Source organism: Euprymna scolopes, chromosome 10 (assembly GCF_053919585.1).
Source record: "Euprymna scolopes isolate OS-2025 chromosome 10, ASM5391958v1, whole genome shotgun sequence".
NCBI classification, from domain to species: domain Eukaryota; kingdom Metazoa; phylum Mollusca; class Cephalopoda; order Sepiida; family Sepiolidae; genus Euprymna; species Euprymna scolopes.
Window position 1 is genome coordinate 106,403,739 of NC_136491.1, and position 5,961 is coordinate 106,409,699.

At 37.1% G+C, this 5,961-nt stretch overlaps 1 pseudogene; it reads right to left on the reverse strand.

Annotated features, from left to right (window-relative positions):
* Positions 1 to 4,901: 4,901 nt before the first annotated feature.
* LOC145286584 (5S ribosomal RNA) lies at positions 4,902 to 5,018 on the reverse strand (annotated as a pseudogene).
* Between the last annotated feature and the right edge of the window lie 943 nt (positions 5,019 to 5,961).

Sequence of the window (5,961 nt, forward strand, 5' to 3'; positions counted from 1 at the left end):
AAAATATCTGAAAATAGAGGGGGAGCAGCATGACGTAGAGGAGGGCAGCAGGTGGTTGATAATATAAGGGTGGGGGTACATTGCAGTCAGATCAAAGTTTAGAATCGTGGACATTAGAAACTGGTTTTTGCTGCGCATTTTTTTTGTGTGCAACAATTTGCCATTTTGATGTAATCTTCTTGGAATTACATTCAGGTGTGTTTATTTTTTAATTTTTTATTATTTTCGGTTTCTGATGAAATGGGAGTGCTGTTTAGAGTTACAACAGATATAGCATGGACTAGCAGGGAGATACGCTGTCGCCTGGGATTGAATGATGATCAACAAATGTTTCACACTCCCATATTTCTTTTGTCATCGAAATTGGTGAAATCGCCCATTTTTCAATCAAATCCATTGATTGCCTACTCTAGGTAGGGACTCATCATGGTGCACTGGAAGTAAGGTTCACATACTTTCCAGCAGTGACTTAGTCCACAGTACATTGTAGTCTACATTGCACTGTAGAGAACCTACTGTTGATTTTTTAAATTATTTTGTATATATATTACCTTGAATTGAAGTTTAAAATACAAAAGTCAATACTTCAATTGTGCTCAAAACAGAAACATTCATTCTGAACACGCCCCTATAATATCAAAGAACCCACTGTTGATTTAATATGCCTGGCCTTATTCATTGTGCGGTGATAATGGCTTGAATCTAAGTTTAAAATGAAAAAGTCAAGTATTATGGTTCAATTATGCGTTCCTGTTATATCAAAAAAGCTACTCTTGATTTTTATATCAAACCTTTCGGCTTGTATGGCAATAAAACTTCTCAAATGGACGTGTGATGTTAGGCTGTATATATATATACATATATAGGAAGGAGTAATTTTTCTCCTTTTGTCAGAACCATCACTCATGGAAGACTAAATAACAAAAAAGGGACGTGAGAGTTATGAAACTGCCAAAAGTAAACTCAAAGCCCACTTTACACTCTCATATATATATATATATATAATCTTCTATACTTTTATAAATTTCTGGCATTTAGGGACCTCAACAGTGAAGGGGTGAGATTTTATTGCTAAGCGGGTTTGTCAGGGATATGTATGTCGAGGGGCACAAGCGCAAAGAGTTCATCAGAGCACATTCCATTAAAATATTTGTAAACAGACACACAGCTGCAATATTGCAGTGATGGGACAGGGGCTAGAGGTTAGTTGACAAAGTGGGACTTATTAAATTGAATACTCTTTTTTGAATCCTATCCAAGAGGGAGAGGATATTGGTAGATGCACCAGCCCAGATGTGGCAACAATACTCCATGCATGGGCGAATGGTGGTTTTGTAGAGGTACAGGATATATATATATATATATATATATATATATATATATATATATATATATATATATATATATATATATGGTGATGGGAAAGTAACCCCCTATTAGTAAGTGCTTGTAATTTATTACTGAAATATAATTGTTACAAGAAATGAATGGAAAAAGAAAGAGAATAGCATGACGTTTTATTTTGAATTCAATATGGGTGCCAGCATTCGACATTAGCTTTTCAAGAAGCCTGGGAACCGCATCAAATGATTTCAGAAAGAACTTTTTTTTCTTTTTTACTAATGAGTCAAGGCTAAAAACTCATGAGAAGATTAGGGCCAACGAGATGGATAGATTGATATGTAAACGGCAATGAATACTATGATAGGGATTTAAAATTTCCACTTATCAACAACTCAAAACAATAGCTAACCTAGAAAAACGTATTTTACCCATTAACAAATAGATAGAATGATAGAATGTAGAGTCTAAAGGAAAAAAATAAAGGGGTCTATGCATTTTTTATATGTTGTCCATAATCGTGTAGCATTCAGGATGAAAAATTTCTAGTACACAAACATGTATTTATATATATCTACATATATATGTAAGGAACCTTGTCTCTCTGTCTGTGTGTGGAACGGTCTCTACCAAACTACTCTGTCAATTTCTGGTTTGCAGACTTGAAACTTAATATATAGGGGGTTTGACCCTGTGGAAAGTATATGAGAGAGAATAGGGGGAGAGAGAGAGAGAGAGAGAGAGAGAGAGAGAGAGAGAGAGAGAGAGAGAGAGAAATAATGGTCTGAATTCAGAGCCGGAGAATGACACATTGTAATCAAATATATAGCTACTACTTATAAAGTAGGGTTTACTTTGTGTTTAAATGCCTAAAAAAATTGCTGCAAACCGTAGTATGTGGTGCAAAAAAAAAAAAAATGAATAAAAGAAAAAATAGTTGCTGCTTCTATTTATATGCTGTCGATCTTGTCACCACATATGCAAATGAGATGCTTTTGGTTTAAATATAAAAAGCCTGATTTTTCAGAGTTGATTTTGAAGTTGGATTTTGGAGGAGCAAGTCTTGACAGCATTGTGTCGCATTTAACCCTGGAAATTGTTAGTTGAAAGTGCGGCATAGTTAAGAGTTAATCATTCAACCGCAAGCTATTTTGGCCAATTACTGTTTTGTGTTCCAAAGTAAAATGGAGAGAATTCTAAAAGTGAGCAGCGATATGGTGAAGACGTTCAGTGGAGAAGGCGATTTAATGGCCTGGTTGGAAAAGATGAAGTTGGTTGCAAAACTGCAGAAAATTCATGACTTTGCAAGTTTTATGTCCTTGTTTTTGGAAGGGTCGGGCCTTAGGCCTGTATCTTCAGTTAATGGAGGAGGATCAACAGGATATAGAGAAGTTAGAGGCTAAACTATAGACGACGTTTACTGAAGGAATTTTCTTTGCATATGCAAACCTGGGATGAGGTAATCGATGTATAATGCAACCAATGTACAAAAAAATTGCAGAATTAGCAGGATTCGAGGGAAGAGGACGAGAGCAGGCCATGAGACTCACTTTTGTTAATGGTTTCCCTGAAAATATTTCCATGGCATTACAGCAGTTACTGAATGTGAAGGAGCTGCTGATTAGTGAACTAATTTCAACTGCCAGGGTGCTCACGACCATATGGACTCCGGAAGTGGTAGCAGTTGCGAAACGAGAACTGAAAAGAGGATGTAGATGGGTTGATGAAATGCATAGGCTAATGGAAACCATTTAGCGATAAATCCTACATTTGTAAGGGTCTTCACCTGGTACTTGCTATGGATGTGACGAACAATGCACTCGGCGAGATACTGCCAACGGAAATGAAAATGGGGCAACCGAAGTGTCAGCAGTTACTTTGTTACATCAGCGCAAAATGGATTTCTACCAACATTAAGCATGTTAGTAAATTACATAAGAGTGAGAGCCCTGATTGATACTGGATGTATTATGATATTAATTTGATTGAGTCTATAAGAGCAGTGGATGGACAGAAGATTGAATGCAGAGGAATTAACTGTTGAGAACCGAGGCGATTGTACTGGAAAAAGGTGATCGACACTGTTGACATCATAGTGGGGAGGGTATTATTTGCCAACTTAGAGGGGTTATTATCAACGAAAATGGTAACATGCAGATTCGAGGAGGAGATTGCACTACAAGTGCACACATAAACTGAATGAATAAAGAAAAAATTAAATGTAAAGTGGTGGACAAGGACGTCCGTATAGAATTTGGTGGAATGAAATGGATTGCTGAGTGAAAGTGGATTTCAGAACCCTCAATATTAAAGAACAATATTGATTGTTAATATACAAAGCTAAGTGAAGAACAAAAGGTCGACTTCGATAATTAAGTTAAATGGTGGCTTGTAGAAGGAATCTTAGTATCTAGGGATCAAAATGTAACCGTCGGAGTGCTTCCTATAATGGCAGTGATACAATCCACAAAGAACAAAGTCAAACCGGTTCTCAATTATCAAGAACTAAATAAATATATCATGTGTCATTCTGGTGGAGATGCAATTGATGTTCGCGGAGAAACTATAATGAAGTAGAGGCAGATGAAAATGGCGACAATTATTGTTGATTTGAAATGCACATATTTACAAATTCATGTTGCAAAACAGCTCTGGAAGTTCCAGTTGGTCCAGTATAAAAGAAGACCTATTGTCCGACTAGATTGAGGTTCAAGTTAAATGTTGCTCCACGGCAAGAATTTTGAAAACTACGCTCAATAAAGAGGACCTCATCAGAAAGAACACAGATTCGTATATAGATGATGTTCTGGTTAATGAAACATTAGTGCAAACAGGAAACTTGTATCTCATCTGAGCAAGACACCTAGAGTCGTTGAAGGAAGGAACAGCGTTGGGTCTGATATGGACAGTGCAGGAAGATTGGTATTTATGAGAGGAAAAAATCTGCCAGAGATACGTGATGAAATAAACAGATGTGAACTGTTTTCTGCCTGTGGAAAACCGGTAAGCCACTAACCAATATCTGGATCTGCAGCTATTTAAAAAGAAGAGCAGAAGGAATTGATTGGGAAGATATGGTGGATAGCAAGATGGTTGGTGTGTGACGAGAAGTTGTGAAAGAGGTTTTACAAAGAGACATGGTTCGAGGGAGGTGGCATGTTCTCAAATTAGAAAAAGGCAATGTATGGTGTGATGCAAGCAGCATAACCACTGGCGTGTGTGTTGAAATTGATAGCGTGATAGTCGAGGATGCTGTATGGTTAAGAAAGAAATGTGATTATAGTCACACCAACGTCGCTGAGCAGGAAAAATACAAATACCTTGGCATGGAGGAGAACGATTCAATCAATATTCCAAGATAAGAGAAAAAATTAGCAGTGAATATATACAGACTCCTGCAGTTTTTGACAGACTATGGATACCCACGAAGGGGTGCCTGCACATGAAATTTTTGTGGCAGGAGGTGTGCAATCTCTAACCACACCTCTCCTGAGTCGACATGTGGTAAGTGAAGTGTATGTACAGAACGACTGGAAACAAATGCTGAGATAAGCGGAGAGCATATACAGCGCCTAGAATTCCCAAACGGTTACCCATCTAGTACTAACCAGGCTCAACATTGCTTAACTTCGGTGGTCTGACAAGAACTGGTGTGTCAATGCAATTATGCCGTATATATAATTTTTTTTTTTTTTTTACACAGTGATCACCACTTATCAAGGCCCGGAAGCCACTCAGGGATAAGGGTTATTGCAAGTACATTACGTTAGTGAGGAGATTTGATGAAGTGTTTAATTAGGGGGGCGGTTCATTAGGAATTTGTTAACATTAGACTTGAAGACATCCAAGTTGTTGTCCGGAGGGAAGCAGGCAGACGGAACAGAGTTCCACAATCAATTTTTTCAATCAAATCCATTGATTGCCTACTCTAGGTAGGGACTCATCATGGTGCACTGGAAGTAAGGTTCACATACTTTCCAGCAGTGACTTAGTCCACAGTACATTGTAGTCTACATTGCACTGTAGAGAACCTACTGTTGATTTTTTAAATTATTTTGTATATATATTTCCCTGTAATTGAAGTTTAAAATACAAAAGTCAATACTTCAATTGTGCTCAAAACAGAAACATTCATTCTGAACACGCCCCTATAATATCAAAGAACCCACTGTTGATTTAATATGCCTGGCCTTATTCATTGTGCGGTGATAATGGCTTGAATCTAAGTTTAAAATGAAAAAGTCAAGTATTATGGTTCAATTATGCGTTCCTGTTATATCAAAAAAGCTACTCTTGATTTTTATATCAAACCTTTCGGCTTGTATGGCAATAAAACTTCTCAAATGAACGTGTGATGTTAGGCTGTATATATATATACATATATAGGAAGGAGTAATTTTTCTCCTTTTGTCAGAACCATCACTCATGGAAGACTAAATAACAAAAAAGGGACGTGAGAGTTATGAAACTGCCAAAAGTAAACTCAAAGCCCACTTTACACTCTCATATATATATATATATATATAATCTTCTATACTTTTATAAATATCTGCCATTTAGGGACCTCAACAGTGAAGGGGTGAGATTTTATTGCTAAGCGGGTTTGTCGGGGATATGTAT